The sequence below is a fragment of the Arvicanthis niloticus genome, chromosome 4, assembly GCF_011762505.2.
Source record: "Arvicanthis niloticus isolate mArvNil1 chromosome 4, mArvNil1.pat.X, whole genome shotgun sequence".
Taxonomy (NCBI): domain Eukaryota; kingdom Metazoa; phylum Chordata; class Mammalia; order Rodentia; family Muridae; genus Arvicanthis; species Arvicanthis niloticus.
The window spans coordinates 98,141,784-98,161,405 of record NC_047661.1 but is presented as its reverse complement, the minus strand read 5'-3'; the positions used below and the strand labels follow the sequence as shown (position 1 = coordinate 98,161,405).

The 19,622-nt window shown below is 37.9% G+C and overlaps 1 long non-coding RNA gene across 27 annotated transcripts in view; it reads left to right on the top strand.

Annotated features, from left to right (window-relative positions):
- Positions 1 to 19,400, top strand: part of LOC143442118 (uncharacterized) — a 103,307-nt gene extending 83,907 nt beyond the window's left edge. For 14 of the 27 annotated variants that reach the window (XR_013110059.1, XR_013110077.1, XR_013110055.1 and 11 more), the window contains 3 exons: positions 2,460 to 2,570; positions 11,607 to 11,715; positions 14,250 to 19,400. This is a non-coding gene — a long non-coding RNA (uncharacterized LOC143442118). Of the gene's footprint in view, positions 1 to 2,459; positions 2,571 to 2,785; positions 2,974 to 11,606; positions 11,716 to 14,249 lie in introns of all 27 variants that reach the window. The other 13 variants (XR_013110090.1, XR_013110082.1, XR_013110086.1 and 10 more) reach the window with 3 other exon arrangements.
- Positions 19,401 to 19,622: the final 222 nt, after the last annotated feature.

The following is a 19,622-nucleotide window of genomic DNA, read 5'->3' as shown; positions in this document are numbered from 1 at the left end:
ATGTTGTCAGGACATGTATGACTGGATGCAGGGTTTTTGGTAAGCTGTTGGAAAATTTAAGTAATCTCTGGCTGGGGTAAGATGGGGTCTTAGATAGTTATAACTTTCATTTCTCTGATAGCCAATGATATTGATCTTTTGAAGCATTTATTTATTTCAGTTTTACCTATGTTTTTAACCTTGGGGTGGAGAAGGTCTCCAGGGGTCTCTGCTAAGGGAAATGAAGATGCCCACATTTTATTTTGTTCTGAGCTTATATATGCATTTCTCAAAATTTTATTTGCTATATATTATATTACTTAACATATTATATGTATGTCTTATACTTTTGTTGTTAACTTTACCACCACTGTCAGGGTGTAGCCATGCTGCCCAGGAAGTAATCTTGGTTCTCTTCAACTGCTTACAAGTATGGCTGTTATTCAGTGCCTTTTCTATCCTCAGATCCTTTTTACTCTTGAGTTTCTAAAAGTTTTCATAAAAATTCTTCAAGTAGAGTTTATGGGAATTTTGAGGACACACACACACACACACACACACACACACACACACAGTGCTTGCTCCTGAGCTAATATTTCAGTCACACATTTCCTGGGAACTTTCAAAAAATAATTTCTTTGCAGAATACAGCTCAGAAGAAGTTTGAAGACACTCATTTTTTTTGTTTTTGACATTAATATCCCAAGTTATGCCAAAATAACTGAAAGTGTGCCTTCCTTTTCAGATTTCAGTGACAAGGAAGCTTTGTCTCAGTTAATTTTTGGTCAAGGATCTGTTATTGCAAATCTTTCACTTGTGGTACAATTTTGTTTTTAAATTAGATTTTCTGTATATCCTTTACACACTCAGTTTTTGCCCATTACAGCAAAATTAGATAATTAGTTTGCTGGGGGGAAATGGCTCAGAGGGTAAAGTGTCTGCCATACAAATGTGAGAACTTGTGTTTGAATTCCCAGAACCCGTGTAAAGCTTGATAGAGTGGTACATGTATGTAATTCTATCATTCCTGTGGAAAGATGGGAGGCGGAGACCAGAGAATTCCCAGAAGTTTCCTAGTCTGTTGTCCTAGCATAGGCAGCAATGAACGAGATCTCCTATCTCACATTAAGTAGACAGCAAAAACCATGCCTGAGGTTGTCCTCTCGACTTCCCCGTGCTTGCCATGTACACACACGGGGACACACACACACACACACACACACACACACACACACAAGATCATTAGTATACACAAACTTTGGAGTATCATCCTTTTTTACACTAAGCACAAGAAAAAGAGAGGAAAAAGCCAAGCGAGTCCCGGTAACCAAGAGTCTCTACCTATGGGGTGCTGTCGGGGCTTCTCTCCCCCTCGTTCATCTCAATTGAACCCATATGCCCTCATGTCTCAGTTCTTCCACAGCTCCCAGAGGTGTCTGGGGGACACCAGTCTTCTGGGTCAGCCGCATCGCCCCGGAAACCCCCCCCCCCCCCTCAAAAGCACTGCTCTTGAGGGACATCAGGCTGAGACCTGCCCATCCCGGGTGGAGCCCCGGTGGCTCCTCAGCCCAGCCTCTACCCAGCGCCCTGTGAAGTGAACTCAATGAAATTCCCGAGCTTCTGCTTCCCGGAGCCACAAGATCCACAAAACCGCTCAACAGGACCCATGGCCATGTGCAAGCTAACAGCAACACATGGGTGTGTGTGTGTGTGTGTGTGTGTGTGTGTGTGTGTGTGTGTGTTTTCAGTGGCTGACATTCAGGTATCCCTTTCTCATACTGATAATATGGCAATGTGAAAATAATATAATCTATAATCTCAAAAAAAAAAAAAGAAAGAAAAAGAGAGGGAAAGTTATTGGTAGTAACCATAGAACCAGTTATTAACAAAAACCTGTTTTAAGAGCCTAATAGAGTCACTTTTTCTAGGGGATACCAGCAACTTAGAGATAAACATGTAGCATAGTAACTGCCTTTATTTGTTATGTTTCTTAAAAATACAACCTTTAAAATACTCGCAAGGGACAAGCTTGGAGGCTTGCCAAATGGGGAGGTGTATTGTTGTCTCAGATGACCTTCCTGTTGTCAAGAGAACCTCCGTGACGCATATAAGGGACTCTATTCAAATTTCTTAAGAAAAGAAAAATACAAGTCTTTAAAAATATAATGGATCATTATTTAACCATTTATTTGAACCATTGAAATGTATGAGGCTCATCTTTTGTTTGAGAAAACATCTTTAATATTAATGATTTAGCATCTGATTTTATACTGACCAGCCATTTGCCAACATAAATCAAGTACAAAATTGCAGGTTCTTTTAATTTATGAAATGCCAGTGTTAGCAGAAAGTGTGGCACAGCTATTACTCAATCTTAGAAGGACATCTTTAACATTTGTTTTTCTACATGATTAAAGACTATTATGCAACCAGATGCTTAAAACTCTGTCTTCTGTCTTATTTTGGATCCTTGATGTTAGGTTATGATGTTTGAAGCCAGCCATGGTTATGCTGAAAACACAGTGGTCCTTAATTTCCCTCTTGAAGAATCATAGTGTAATGGGATGCAGGAGATGGTGTTCCACTTCTAGGTGAAGTATCATGTCTAGATTCTATACAGTAACAAAAATGTTTTGTATGAATACTCCTTACTGGGGACTAGCCTGGATACTGATTGCATAGACAAGCCTGAAACTTTCAATTAATATTTTTGGAGGAGGAATATACTTGGTTTAAATACATATTTGTAAAGCCATAGAATAACTGACAGTCTAGATGAATCCAGTACAATCTCTTATTTTACAAGGTGATTGTTTTTTAATGTTATGAAAAGCCTACTACAATGTTTTTGGAAATGAGAAAATAGGCAATGACTGAAATAAAAAACAAACAAACAAACAAAAATAACAATAACAACAACAATAACAACAGATAAATGGAGCTTGCTACAGGAGAGTACCTGTTTCCTCATTCCGACTCCTTTTCACTTCGCAGGTAAGTTTCTATGTCTATTGCTTATAATAGTGTTTATAAGAACCTTGATGGCACTGATGTCTGAAGAACCCCAGTGTTGTTCCCTGTAGGACAGGTTGATGACAGCATGTGCTGGATCTGTGTAATGTGTTATACCGGAGAGCCTGTCATCAACGTTTACAGTTAAAGGAAGAGGCCAGACTGGAGCTGGGTGTCTTCATTTATCGGGATTTTCTTAGAAATGCCTGTTGCAGTAATAAGCCAAAGATATGATTTCCCACTGCTTTGTTGCTTTGTGCTTGGTTTTGTTTTAAAGAGACAGACAGAGTACACTCTCTAGGATTTTGAAAGGACTAGCTACAGTGCTTTCCTTGGGGGACGGGGGACGGGGGACGGGGGGGGGGGGACTCCAATCCTCCAATCTGTTCGTTGTAGATTGAGTAAGAAGGATCCTGCATCCACCACTGGGAGAGATGTCTATTATTATTCTACATGAAACTTGCAGGTTGACAGATGGGCCTCAACAAATTTGCGCCATTTGAACTGCAAGCTTAAAATGAATGGGCTAGGAAAGGAAAGGAAAGGAAGGGAAGGAAAGGGAAAGGAAAGGAAAGGGAGGGGAGGGGAGGGGAGGGGAGGGGAGGGGAGGGGAGGGGAGGGGAGGAGAGGAGAGGAGAGGAGAGGAGAGGAGAGGAGAGGAGAGGAGAGGAGAGGAGAGGAGAGGAAAGGAAAGGAAAGGAAAGGAAAGGAAAGGAAAGGAAAGGAAAGGAAAGGAAAGGAAAGGAAAGGAAAGGAAAGGAAAGAGTCCCCACTTGGCAAATCAATGATAAGTTGGCTAGAGAGAATAAACATTTGGCAAAACACCAAACATGACAAGCTTCTGGAATCAGGAGCTTTTAGGATATATCGATCATTTGGTTCATATGGATAAAATTTCTTGACCCTTTCTCTAAGACACTGTAGGTTCCTTCAAGTTTGTCTTTGAAGGCAGCTATGAGCTACCATTCATGCAAGTGTCCTTGCCACTAGCTGCTAATGCTGTGACAGAGAGAAGGTAGACTCAACAAAAACATGAACCTAGACAATAAAAACATAGTTTTAAATCTCCAAACATCCCCTACAATTTTAATCTTAAAATAAATAAATATTTATTTAACTCACATTCAACATAAATGAAGTTAGATATTTTTCTTGTCTTTCATGAAAAGGTTTCTATTTTTTTTTCCAAAAGACTGTTTCTTAAAAGTGCTTTTTATCTTGCTTCCTATACTCTTTAGAGTAAAGAGGCCCTATTTTGGGCCATATTTTGAGCCAAGAACAGTTGTTGGAAGTTGCGCATTCTTTGAAGTCTTGTAAGAAACTAGAACACTTACAGTTTAGATATATTCTGAATTAAAATGGGATTCTATAGAAGTTAAAGGTCTCACCCAGGGAGATGTCTGAGAATGAGATTCCCTACAAAAGGCTGTGGTACATCATCTTCTCAGATGTTGTCTTAGAATGGATGGAAAAGTTACAGTGGTTGGTGCTGTCCAGTACATATGCCTTCATTCTGTCCCAGCGGGAACTCAGAAACCCAATTCAGGGGAGTAATTAAAGCCCCACAGAGAGCCATGGGTAAATATGTTCAAAGTGGGTGATTTCTCTGTGTCTCCTATTGGGTTCTAAGTCAAGCCAATGTCTTAGGCTACTTCAGGAACAAAAAGGAGGATACTTGGGAACTTTTGGCTCCCAGTTATGTATTTTAGGCTGACAACAGAGTAGGATATCTATTTGTGTGTGTGTGTTCACATACATGTTCTTGTATGTGCTCATATGTATATGTATGTGTGTGCTCATGTGTGTGTATGGACACATGTGTATGTTATATATGGAAGCCAGAAATCAGTGTCAGGTAGCTTCTTCAGTCCCTCCCCACCAGTGTTTTGAGAAATAGCTTCTCACTGAACCTGGAGCTCACATCCTTTAGACTGGCTGGCCATTCTACCCTAGTTTTTCTGGCTTGGCTTTCCCAGGTCTGTAGACTGGGCTGCCATGCCTGTCTTTCATAGTAGAGCTCAGGTCATCATGTTCTCAAGGCATGAGCCATTGCCTCAGCTCCATGGTAGCTTTTAAAAACTAAACTAAGCTTAAATTTCATTCCCAGAACACATAAGAGGAAAGCCATCACTTTTCAGAAGTCTTAAAAGTAATTCTGGTAACCCTCCCCTGTCTTTTTAAAAGAGAACAAAACAGGAGAGTGAATTCAGAAATTAGCATTTAGTGAAATGTCCTGATCAACCCTAAAAATGGTGGATTTCATAGAGTTTCTTTAAGTAGTGGGGAAAGTGGAGACAATTGTGAATCTAACATATTCACTGATCTAATTGTCTTCCCAGAGGCTTACAGCTAAATAAGCTCAACTTTTCTAGTTATTTCTGAACTCTGGCTAACTGGTTCCTCTCAGCTGTTCTTGTCCATACTCCTCTCCAAGCTGACTGATCCAAACTGGCTTCTTTTGGCTTCTTTCTGATTTTTTCTGCTTGACCTCAAACTAACTCTGGCAATCTCTTCTAATTGTCTGACTCCTTGTCATACACTTGTTCATAATGTCTTTACCTGAAACTTGTCTATAAAACGGTCCCAGTAAAACTGCTTCCTCTGAAATACATGGAACTGCAATAGATCACAAAAGAATTTAACTCCACTGCACTGACCAAATTCAACTCAATTGTACTCCACTCTGACTGTACTGAATTGACTCAAGTCCACTGCACTGAGCTCTACTGAGTGCACTGAACTGAAATGCCCTCCACCCCTGACTTACTCTCTGCTGCTCTTAAGTAGCCTCTTTTCCCTGTCTGTTCTACTGAGAGTTGGGTGTATCCTATCTCTGACTAATTCTGTCAAAATTTTCTCTGATTCATTACTTTGCTCCTTAATTAGACATCACTTACAAACACGGCTGCTGCCTTCTACAAACTAACATTACCTATAGTGATTGGGATTACAATCACTATAGGTAATGTACAGGTGTGTACAAAGGACATGTCTGTATTCCAGCCAGATCATACTGTAATTGAAGGTGTGTTCACATTCCAGAGGGACTTAAAGGTAGATCATTCCAGCCAGATCATACAGATCTAGATATTTTGATGTGATTCCTGTCAGAGAAGCCATAATGCTGGATTAAAATTCCTCTATAGGCAATTACTTCCTACTTATGTTTCTAAATAAGAAAATAATTTTATCCAGAAATGTATTACGTCTCTAGAACTTCAAAAATTAGCAGAGTCTAAAATATGCATTATGGACCAAAGTCTTTCTAGCATCTATGAGCTTTCACCAGCTTCCCAAACTGCAAACACACAACACTGGTGATTTGGAGGAGCCCAGTGCAGTGTGCAGCAACCTAAAGCAGCCATGGCAAGGCTGTTCTGTGCTTTGTTTCTTTGTCAAACATGCTATGTCAATATTTTCTTTATGGAAAAATTTCCAGATTCCAAGGCCCTAAACAAAAGTACTCAGTATACAAAAAGACTTTAAATTGCTGTGATTAAGTTTTCACTTATATGCCACATTATTAAAGAGAAGCCACCCAGTTACTAAAAAATTACACAATGATAAAATGCATTCTTGACACCTGTCTCACCAGAGATCCTCTGCTTATAAAACTTGACCAAAAGCAGGTGTTTGCTAGGCTGGAGCAAAGCCTTGTAGACATGCATATGAGAAATGGCAGTCACTTCTTCTCACTTGGTCTGTGGAGAATGAAGATACTCATCATCTTTCCCACAAGCTACAGTGGCACCATATGTTGTGGGGGGTGGTTACGCTGATCAGAGCCAACGATAGCCAAGAACTGCTGAAGGATATTTTGGCTCTGGCAGGCATGGTTGTGCCACTCCTCTTGGGCTTCCTTGGTGTTACCTATACAAAAAGACTAACAGACCCACAGTCTCCAGAAAGGATGCTCAAAGAAGAGAAATGAAACAAGAGTAAAAAGAAATAATAAATCATAGTCATTTTCAACAAAAAAAAATTTTGACTCAATATAAAATCTCCACAATGTACATGTTTTATTTTCAGTGCAGATCTGTGCAAAGCTAGTGTTGTTCCTGCTTTGTGGAAGTACAATTTTTAATAATATGCTCAATCTTCACTATCCAACAATGACCCCCACTTTAATAGGTACTCCAGACATTACTTCCCATTTCTATAAACTCAGTAAACTGTAATAAACGTATTTTATGGGCACCAGGGTTATTTTTTTAAAGGAGATATATTATCTAGATTTCATCAGCACATAAAAATGTTATCTTGGGAACCCTGGAAGATTCATATATTTCTAAATTATAGCACATTGCTGTCACTTTCACATGAGATCATTCTAATTTTGTGATATATATATATATATATATATATATATATATATATATATATATAATAGTTTGGACTGGGTCATGTTTCATACTTTATTGTACTTGAATTAATGATATTATTTACTTGGAGCTCGGCTGCATACTGGACTCACATCCGATGAGGTAGTTCATAAAGTGGGAGCAACATAATAAATGAGGAAATTGTTATTTACTCTCTTGCCCAATTCTCAGGAGCTTGGTGTAAATTCCACTCAATAAAAATGTGTTTGGTTTGCTTCTGTGTTCCTTTAAGGCTGGAGAGATAAGAGCAGTCAGCAGGAGTGCCAGGAGTCTCAGCCTTTGTAGGACAGGCTCCTGGGCCCCTGCAGTTCTCTGCTCTGGAACTCCTTGATCCTAGAAACAAAACATTCTCCTGCCATAGAACTTCAGTGCCAGGAGCTCAGCATATCCTCCCTAGCCCCAGGAGAGGCCAATAACAATAGACAGCAAGGATGCCAGTGAGTTGTGCACAATAAACCTTTCTCAGAGAAGCTATACATTAAAAGAGAATTATGCACTTAGTGTTTCCAGAAGTATTGAGTTTGGCATCTAGCAACCTGGTCTGAACCTAAATGTAATTCCAGTGCAAAGCCTGAGTGAACTTTTGAGGAGAATAACTATATAACCCAAGAGTTCAGGAAAGAGGGGAACAACATTCCTAAACAGCAATGGAGGAACAAAGAACCAGGCTACTCTTTGGCGTACATTACAACCCTACATGTTCCTGACAAGACCTTGGCATCACAAGACACACTGCAGTGCTCATCACAAGGCCAGCATACTAGTGTATCATGTTTACCTAGGAATCTGTGGTTGTCATGGCTCATATATCAGAAGAAGACAGCATTCTAGTACTTTATTCATTGCCTCAATTCCAAGGTCCTTGCAGACTATCAACTTAGTATTTTAAATACAAGTGAGTCACAATCACTCCTGCAAATCTAGAGCTGCAATGTTCAGTCTGAACTTACAAATTCATTTCCTACCATGAAGAACACTTATGGAAATAAAGACTTAATAGTCCTCAGCAAGCCCAGGTAAGCTAGTTTGGATCTCTCTGTATCAGTTTTATAGAACTCAAAACAGAAACAGGAGAGCATAAGCCTCTAGGTCTCAAACAAACTGTGGTCAAGCATCATTTGAGAGCTTTCTGTTGATTCTCTTGATATCTTGGGGGAAGATATGTTCTTCAAATCTTTTCCACCTGGCATTCTATAATTACCTCCCACAGTCTGAGCTGCCACTGTTCTATAATAAACTGGGCATGGGTTTAGTTTCCTTGCCTTTTAATGCAAAAAATAATCACAGTTATAATTCAACAACAAAATAACAGTAAACACGTATCATTCCTAGTTTAGAACAGCCTTCAAATAACAATTAGTTCACTTTTAAAAAAAGCAAAACTACTCACAGACAATGTTATGCTGGGTATAACTTAACAGATACATGGGGAGTCTTGAAAGAAAGAATCCCATTTTAGCATCATAAAATACTGCAGGCTGGCTGTGATACTGATAGCCATTTATACCCATGCTGGCTCCTGGCTCCCTTTCTTCATTTACTGTGTTCCTGCCCACTCAAGGGTCAAAGTAGAAGGTGAGAGACTCAACTATCCACATAGTGAACAGATTTGTTTAAAATGAAATAAATTATATTCCAGAAAATTCCAAAGAAAAACTAGGCTTTGTCACACACTTAACTGAACACTGGACCCAGGCAATGTTGTTTAGTGTAGGATACTCAGTTGTAACTTGGAGTAAATTCACAGATCCTCCTCTCTCTGGGCCCATACTCATATTGTACCCATTTGGATATTCTCTTTAAAAGTTTGCATCACTCTTATTTATTTGTGTATGAGCACATTTGAAAATTCCTCAGAATACACATGGAGGCCAGAAGACAATTTATAGGAACTGGTAGTCTCCTTCTATCATGTGAATCCCAGGACTAAACTCAGATTCTCAAACTTGGTGGCAGGCACCTTTCCTCAGCCTCCTTTCCTCCAGGCTTTCTTATGCATATATTTTATAAGTAGGTCTATAAAAGCTGGATCTGTATTAAACATTTATTGACTGTTTTGTCATGAGGAGCAATACAGTTGCATAATATTTACATTGTATTGGACACTGTAAGTAACCAATGATGATTTAAAGTATACAGGAGAATTTCACAAGTTTTATACCAATAGAACTTCATTTTACATAAGAATATGACCATTCTGGACCCAACTCCTGTCTATAAGGAGACAAAGTGAGTATGTATGAACATATACATATATATGAATACATGAATATATATATGCATGAAAACATACAAATATATACTATTGCAGAGCTACTTAACAGTCTAAATTTAGTTTTCTTCTAGCTATCCATAAAATAATAAAGAAATTATTATCCATAATAATTTTTCCTGAGAATGGTCAATATATACCACATTTTTTTCTTTCAGATGAATGCATATCTATAAACACTTGGTTTTAAGTGTTTTTTTCAATGTTCCTTTTTATCATATCTAATAAGGGATACGCAGCTGAATTAAAATTCTCAACTGTTCTAGCAATCTATGAAACAGATCAATATCATTTAGTTTAAGGCAAGGTCTTATCACATAGCCATGGCTAACCTTGTACTTACTATATAGAGCTGGCTGACTTTGAACTCATAGTTGTCTTGGTTAGTTGGTTGGTTAGTTGGTTTTTTGCTTTTGTTTTCTATGCTTTTGCCTTCCTGAGTACTGATCTCTGGGATTAAAGGTATATGTCATCTTTACATATAATATATATTACCTATAATGAATTGATTTATCATATGTATGTATGTATGTATGTATGTATGTGTACACAATTTTTAAAAGTTGGCTAAATATAAACAGAAGTAGAAGCTCATGGCTAGAGAAAGATGAGGCATTGAGGAGTGTGTGTGTGTGTGTGTGTGTGTGTGTAAGTTGTGGGTAGAGAAGAGATCAAAATGCCTTTTATGTGTCTTTATGGCTTTTAAGGTTCAGGAATAAAATAACTAGTGTGTTTGGTCCTGTGTTTTCCTCCATCAATTAGTGGCCATATTTTCCTTAGTTATGAACATCAAATGTGTTTTTTAAAAAGTTAACACTAGATGCTTGTCCAACAGCCTCTTCACGCCATCAGTCATTTGCTGAATGTATGATTAACTGTAAATACTTCAATGATGGGTCTGGAACTAGAATTCAGGACTGACTATGTTTATTCATAAAACACAGAAATTTAACCCCAGACTCCAACCTGTGAGTTGACAATGGGATCATCTGTCAATCTTCAGATGCCCCATAGATCTTTGTTTCCAGCTAACCATGTGATGATTCTAAAACCTGGCTCTTAAGGGCAACTTTATTTTTCTCATTTGTGGTTTTCTGGGAGAATACCTATATATTCTTAACTTAGTATTTTAAATTGTTAATAAAATAATACAATGGAGATGGTTTTGAATTACAAGGACTCAACAAATTTTTTAAAGCAAACTATCAATAAATATTGTAATTTTTTATTCACACTGTAGCATGATAATATATGACCTTAACATTATTTTGTTATTTCTAGTATGGAATATCGAATGCCTAAAACTCCTTTTTAATGTAATGGAATTTAATCTCATTCATCTGAGTGACTTCTTTACTAGACAGCTTCAACAGTGTGATGTAGCCATGTTTGCGTTCAGAAATATTGGAAACATTTGGTTGCATAGAATCTTTGTTCTTGTCACTATCAATAGAGTCACTGGATGGGAACACTGTAAATAAGAATGGTAATATGATCTGATATATAGGATGCCATTGTTTAATACAACACAATCAAAAGTTTTGTCATTAAGGACAGAGAGCATTAGGATCCAAGCATTCCTTATCCCCCTAAGTTGCATTATGGATTTTAGTCTGAATCTGCCCTGTTTGTGTGTCTCTGTCTCTTTCTATCTATTGGTCTATCTATTGGTCTCTGAAGTTCACCAGTCATAGGCCTAACACTTGGTGGCTGGCTAAATAATTGTTCTGCAGAGCAATGTTTAGCCTTAATTAACAGTATCAGATATAATAGTTTTGATTCATTGATCATATTTATTTAACTTTCTTTTATTCTTTCCTTCTTTCTTTTCTTTTGGGTTTCAAGGCATGGTTTCCCTGTGTAGCTCCCCTTGCCCCTAATCCAATCATCTCAGATCTTCATTGTTCTTGTTGAACATCTGTTTAGCTATTTCCAATGTGTTTATATCATTCTGGTTTTAGATACTCAAATGGAAACATTTGACTCAACCTTAGACTGGATACAGAGAGGCTCACGTGCTTTGTGCCTTCCATAATATATCTTCCATTCATGTAAATGGATTAGTTCTTGGTAAGTTATCTACAAATCTATTAACCATGAATATTAATGGCCATGTTACTGCATCTTTCATATCCAGAACTTTAATCTCTCTCTCTCTCTCTCTCTCTCTCTCTCTCTCTCTCTCTCTCTCTCTCTCTGTCTGTAGAGAAGATTGAAAAAACCAGATGGTTGAGATTATTGGACCATATCCAATATCTATTATAGTAACTAACATTTGTGAAACTTTCCAAAGAATTTTTTATATTCTTTATTTTCCTTTCTTAGCCCCATATAAAGTTATGCTATTTGTATTTTATGAACAAGAAAACTGAGTTTTAGAGAGTTTCATGGAAGGTCTCTAGATGACACAGGAAAAATGGGAAAGCATGACTTCTAAATTCATCAATCTTTGAAATATGAAACCTGATGTAAAAGACTGAGAAGTGAGTGTAAGGTCATACAATATGTTTGAAATCTTTATTCCTACAAATATTGTAGGCTGCTATGAGAAAATTGATTAAACCTTTTGAGCCTGGGTCTTATCATTTAAAAACAAACAGAGTAATCTAGGTTTCCAGGAGAGAATGTAAGGTATTGATAAGATGGCCAATGAAAATTTGACTGGTTTTGTAGAAGCATGTATCATTGACTCTCCTTCTTTTGTATCTACTACCCACTCTGTACCCATTCCAATAAAAATATAAACTAGGCTTTCTTTTCATTTTATATTTATAGTGTGTGTATGTACACATTTGTGTGTTTCAAGGCATGTACATAGAGGTAAGAAGATAACATGGAGGACTTGGTTATCTCCTCCCACTGTATGAGTCCCAGTTTTTGAACTCAGATCATTAGACTTGACTGCAAGAGGCATCTTGAAGTCCCCAAAGTTTTCAAATTTTATATATAGCTACCAAAGTCTTTACATGGTCTAGCATAGAGATTTCCACAATGTTCTCTGAGTTTTAAGTATACCTTTAAGATACTCTTTGTATCTTTTAAAATTTAAAAAATAAGAACAAAAAATATTAACTATCACCTAAATCAATTTGCTGAAAACACTAGGATACCCAGAGATAGGCCCACAGAAATTATCTTATTATTTTCCATGCATAAAGAGAAAATGCCTGAGACAAAAGGTAGAGTAAAATGTTTAGAAATTGAGTTTACATCTCAATGGTTACATGTTGGTGATTATTCTTGCTCATTCAGGCTCTATAAATTCACTGTAGCCAAGACAGAACCATCCAAGGAAGCTTTATTGTCTGCTATGGCTCTAAGGTGCCTAACAAAATGTTATGTGTTAAAAGCCTAGTCTCTAATTCATGTGTGGATGTTATTAAGAGGGGAGGTCTTCAGGAAATAATTGGAGACGGTTGAGGTCAGAATGCTGGTTCTCTCATGATCAGGCTGTAGCACTGACAATTAAAGGAAAGAACCCTGGGTGTGCATGCTTCTGCTGTCTCATCGTGCCTGTTGCCATCTTATGCCCTGAGAAGAAGTCGCACGATTCCTCTTGAATATCTACAGAACCATGAGACACACAAATCTTGATCTTTATACATTATGAATTCTAAGATCTTCTATTAATAAAGTTTCTGATTCTCAATTAAATTGCCTCCTACAGTGAATACTTTGCAGAATATTAGTACAGAATGTCTACAGACAATGCTGATTTGCTCCTTATTTCTCTTTCAATTTTATTAAAGTATGTATGGCCATAGAGCAACTTTCCTGTAGCTGTCAGAGTCAAGAGGTTTTGGTGAAAAAGGACATGTAGAGGTCTGGCCAGGGTATAGGAGCCCTTGGAATAGAGGAGATGCTAAAGTCTAGCAGGAACACGAACCTGTGATCCCTGAGCAAAGCCTGAGGGTAACCCAGGGGTAAATAGGGTAGATATTAGGAAATGATCCTTGGGAAAGTAAACACATAGAGTCTAACTCTCAAGTTCTTTCTTAAAGAGTAATATCGAGCTGGGCAGTAGTGGCGCACGCCTTTAATCCCAGCACTTGGGAGGCAGAGGCAGGCGGATTTCTGAGTTTGAGGCCAGCCTGGTCTACAGAGTGAGTTCCAGGACAGCCAGGAATACACAGAGAAACCCTGTCTCGAAAAACAAAAACAAAAACATTCAAAAAACAAAACAAAAAGAGTAATGTTGATAGACAACTTTTCTTTGAAGTCCCAAGCCAGAAATCTCTTCAATATGATTCCCTTTCTTTTTTGTAGACATTTGTGAATATTATTAATTTTTTCAGTGAATAATACTCAATATAAATAATGTCTGTGACTAAATATTAAAATGTGTATTGAAATTAAGAGCTCTGCCATGGAACATTCTCCACAACCTGCGAAGGGAAAGTAATAGTAAGTAGGATCTCAAGTCGTCTCTTGCTTAGGTCTTTGCTTTTAAGCAAAATTAAGTTGTTTTGACTTATGCAACTTAATCTTTCATACTATCTTACAGATGTGTACTTCCACATTGAATGGGTTCATAACAGAACTCTTTCAAAATACATAGTAAAAATGTCCTTTTCCTAAATGTCCTATTTCTGTCTTCTCTACAGAACTGATAAAAGAGGTGGAAAGATGGCTTAGCAGATAAAAAGGCTTGCCAGCAAGCTGAAGACCCGAGCTGAATTCCCAGAATCCATGGTGAAAGGAGAAGATCAACTGCTAGGAGCTGTGCTTTGACCTCCACATGTCATGTGTCATGGCTTGTATGTGTACATGCACATACATATACATTAAGTGCAATAATAAAGTGTTTAAAAATAGAACATGAAAAAAGTCAAATAGAAACATGGCTCACTCTCAAAAGAGAACATATAGACGTGTCAACAACAACTAATAGGAAGCCATCTTCATAACAGGAGGACTTAAGATAAAATACATCTCTCTCCTGAAACTCAGTCTTTTCCTCGGCCCTTCCAAAGCCTAAATCTTACAATGTTGATTTAAAAAAAAAATCTATTATTGTTTAAATTTCCTCCTGTTTGGTGTGGAATCAAGATCTTTACAGTTTTCCCATTTATGTTGGATTCGTAAGATTCTGTATGAATAAATAGAGCTTGCTGTAGGACAGTTCTCACCGTATCCATCCACAGTACCAGAAGTTCTCATTCTTCACTCCTAGAAGTAACCAGCTCTTTTTTATTTTGCTTAATTTCATATAATAGTCTCAGAATTAAGTTTTCAAAAGAGAAATAGCATCTTAAAAGATACTTTAACAGAAATACATAAATGCACTATTTTGCAAAAGTGTTTTTCCCTATAAGTGAATTGGATTTCAGAAATAATGGAGATTGTATTTTTATCAGCCATAGTGATATAACAAGTTACCACAGAGGATCATTTCATTCAGTCACTTGTCTATCATAAGAAAGTTTCCTGAAGTATAGGCTGGGTCAAACCTGTTCACCATTTCCTGCAGAGCACCTAGCATAGAAGTTGTCATACAGATACACATTAAGCAGTAAATAAATAATAAGCAATGTTATTTTCTCAATATCAAAGTTCAGTAGCCATTTTTATATTTGAGGGAGGGTTCTAAGAACAAACACGTTATCGAATAAAATCTACTATGCATGTCATGTGGCATGTGACAATGGGTGGGATCTTATGACAGACTATGCTTTCTACTTTATTCTAAATAAGTCAAGATCGACTGATGCTTTCAAAGGTTGTTGCTAGACACAAGAATCCCAGAATCCCAGAACCAAATCATCACTTCATTTTGCTGATCTAAATATTTGTGTTCCCATTCCCCCTAAATTCACATATTAAATCATATCTGAATGTGATGTTATTAAAGACAGAACCTCTTCTAAGGGAGTGGATAGATCATCATAGCTATGCCTTCATTGAGAGATTACTGTCCTTATCATAATGAATTAAGGGACCAGTCCCATCAGAGAAGGACACCACAGAGAAAAAGCATCATTTATTAAAAAGGAAATGGAACAAATCTCATCAGATCCCATATCTGTTGTCACCTTCATCTTGGTTGCTTTGTTTCCAGGACTGTGAGAAACAGATTCTGGTATTCATAAACCACCCTATACTGTATTTTGTGACAGAAATGGCCTAAGATACTACTTTTGGTGTTTTGCTCTTTCAGTGTGTTTCCTGATCCAGTGAATGCAATTGAGTCATCAGGCTTAGAGGGGACTAGAATGCCCAGAGTAAGTACATAGGCCTGGTGAGCACATCTTCAAAACTCTTAGTTTCTGTTTCTTTCCCCAGTCCTTTGCCAAAATGAGGAGCTGTGATTGGATGTCACTGTTCCTTTGGGGAAGTCAACCACTGACTTAATAAAACTGGTGACAAAGCTCTACAAATAGCCTCCCTGGAAAATAGAGACAAGGCTAGTCTCTTAACAGACAAGCAAGACTACAGCACGTGCAGTCAGCTCAATTGTGACTAGTGGACTAGGCTTTCTCCATTCTTTGAGCTACACTGCTGTATGCCATTCACCAGACCTGTGGCTGGATTAGTAGGGTGATTTCACATCCACTCTCCAGAATGTAGAATCTTTCTACTATAACACTGAGATCATGGAAAAGGTTTATGAATTGAGAAATCCAACTATATCACACCAAATCAAAAAGGGAAATCATATAGGGCCCATTAGGAATAACAAAAAGTCACAGCTGAGAGATCGGAAAACTGAGGCAGGCTGGCAGTATGAAGTATGAGTTGGGTTTTCTTTTAACTTCTTTCCAGAAATCAAGTAGTCAGAGTAGTTAATCATTCTTAGAGGTCGAAAAGCTTTCTATCCCTCTGCTTACAGATTCACTCACACACTTACACACACACAAATAAGTCATATTAGGTTGGTAAGTTAGAGAGAACTGAGGAAGGCAACAGACGTTGACATCACACATGCTTATACATGCATGTGCATCCACATGCACACCTGCACACATCCACAAGAACACACATATGCATCCCCCTCCCCACACACAAATAAAAAGAAAACAAGACAACTTTTGAACTAAAATCCAAATGACCACTGCGACCATGCTTTAACTTGAAGTATGTAAGGCTGACCAGTCTGTGCCCAAGACACCTGTAAAGGAAGTTGAATCTCTTATGTCTCATTATGTCCTATTTCCATTATAATTTCTCTGTGTCCAACACAGGAGAAAATTTTCAAAAATGTAAGAACTGCATGTTTACATTACACAATGAAAGTGTACGTTTCAATAGAGTTTGGTGATGTTCTTATGCATTCAGAAACTCTGTCGTCCATATTAAGATGTTTTCATAAAACCAGATGATCAGAAATTGCTTGCAAGAAAGTAAACAAATAGGGAAAGAATAACTTGAAGTATGTAGAGATACACACAACTCCTTAGCAAGTAGTAGTCAGAAAAGGCAGTCACCACATGAATGTCAGTCACTGCATGAATAGCTGTCGCAGAAAACTGTCTCCCATTTCAGGGAGGGGCCTCTCAGAGAAGCAGAGATGCTCACAAAAAAGAACTCTCTCTTCCCTGCCTTTCTCTGGAGAAACTTTTTTCCTCTGGCAATGGAGACCTTTAAGGCTTCCCTTTTGTGTGTGTGTGTGTGTGTGTGTGTGTGTGTGTGTGTGTGTGTGTGTGTGTGTCCTTTTGAATGTTAATGTCTTCCTTGCGACTCATTAACCTGGGGTAGTTGTTTGGCACTCTGAACACCAAGACATCCCATCAGAATGAACTGGGGCAAGGCAGCCTCCAGAAACACACCTGGGTCTCTGGGCAGTCATCTGTGGGCGATTGCCTCCAGGTGTTTGCCAGTGGGAACCCATTGAAAGGCAATGCAATTTAGAGCAATTTTTCTGGCAGAGGAAATTAACCTGCAGGAATCTGTCGGCAACAGGTGTATTTTGGGGCAGTCACACCAGCATCCTGCGCTGTGGAGACAGGACCTTGACTACCAGGTGGCATGCAGGAGGCTGGGTAATTGGAGGAGGCAGGAAGTCAGTGCCCAGAAGATGGCCAAATTGCAGGTCAGCATGGGTTGGCTTAATTATGGGTTAACCCTCTGCTGCCTGTTAACCAAAAACTATTGGTGTGCTTCAGGAAACAGGAAATCTTCACTAAAAGGCGAAGAATTATCACTCAAGTTCAAGCTGACTGATGTTTTTTTAAGCTAAAGTTTGAAGAAAATTGTTTTGGGTTTAGTGTTTGCTACTCAAAATAGAAGATTGTCAGGAAGCATGGTCCTTCAGGAAGGCACAAGAAGTGAATTTTAAGTGCTTGAAAGCCTTCTGCCTCTGAAACAAACATAATTTTACCCAGTGCTTTTGGCCCTTTCCACTTCTTTTGAAAAGACACCTAGAGAGAAGCATACAGACTAAAGAGCAGGAGGCAGCTCCCTGATTCCTTTCTTCTTCTCTCTTGGAGGGTCTTAGGTTCTCACAGTTTGACTCCATGTAATTCTCTTTCCTTTGGGAACGTTGATGTTTATTGTTCCTTTCGTATGAGCTAATTGGCTTTGAATGAATTGAAATCAAATAAATCTGAAGTCCTCTACTAAACCGATTTCTCTTTTGGCATAGTTCTTGTTAAAAATCTCAATATTGATATAATGTGTATGGCAAATGCCGACAGATGTTGAAGGATGTGGACTTCATTTTTATTTTGATCTGAAGTTTATGATAGTCTTTAAAACAGATCTTGAAATGTGGGTTATTGTCAAAGTAATGTGCTGCTACAATTAATGGTCATTGTGAGGGGAGAAAACCAATCATTTCCATTGTCTAAGCATTGAGCAGAGAAATTGATTGTGCTTATGAATACTAATAAAATATTGTATAAATTTAGGAGGGGGAATGTACTTTTGAAGCAACATGCAATTTATAAAATTTATATAACACAGGACAGAATGACTGAGAATAGACTAAATTATGGTTTTGATAGTTTTTAAACCTGTTTGGAAGAATACTTGTAGTAATCAAAATTGCACCTCAGCATTTTATGGTATTTATCTATATGGTCATACATGGCAAAAATGTCAAGTGAAACTTCTGTTTACAATCTTTTGTGACTTTTGAGAATGAGCTGAAAGGAAATGTCCATTTTTACTACCTCAAAATTTTGAAGAGCAGGTAGTTATTTCAGCAGTAAAGTAAAATGAACTTTTGACACATACCATCAAGGAAAATGGCACCATGGACATAAGGAATTGCTTCTACACTGTGCCCTTAAGGCAGCAGGGACAAGCAGAAGAAAAAGTGCTTGTTGTTAGGAGTCTAAAGTAATATGCTGCTTAATTTTGTCAAACTGAATGTCCCAATCTAGTGCTTGCCAAAATTGTGGTCCTTGATTCAGAGGGACAGTACTATCCAGCTAAAGATGCTAACCTCGGATAGGGTTCTGACAGTAAGCCCATCAGCCAGGAAAAGCCTGCAGTGATGACAGCTGCGTTCTTAGTCAAAAAGAAAAGATTATTAAAATTTTTATTCCCTATAAAGAGGCTGCGCTCTTTATGTGAGGTATGAGGGTTCTTCTAGAAAATGCGAGGAATATGTTTCTGAGTTTCTTTTTACTGGATGCACAAAGGTCATTGGAGTTAGCAGATGTGGTTGCTGGAGTCAAGCGGATTTCACTGTGGTCAGTGTGCATCTCTGCACCTGAAAAATCTTTAGAATAACTACTCTCATGTGGCAGTTTCAGACTTTAAAACTCAGCTTTCAAAGGTTTAATAATAAATTTTGTAAACATATTCAAATATTTCTATGGTTTTAAATTTTTTCCATTCTTGAGTTTTCTTCTCCATTCACTCTCAGTTGACTATCCATTGTACCAACTGGCATTTCTCCAACGGACCATAAAAGATTACTTGGTTTTCTTAGAAAATTCAGTGCAGGAAAATATTTCTGCCCTTCCTTCATTTCTCTAGGCTCCTTTTTCTTCTCTATCTGGTCTCTTCACTTCTTACCTTCATTTCTTTTT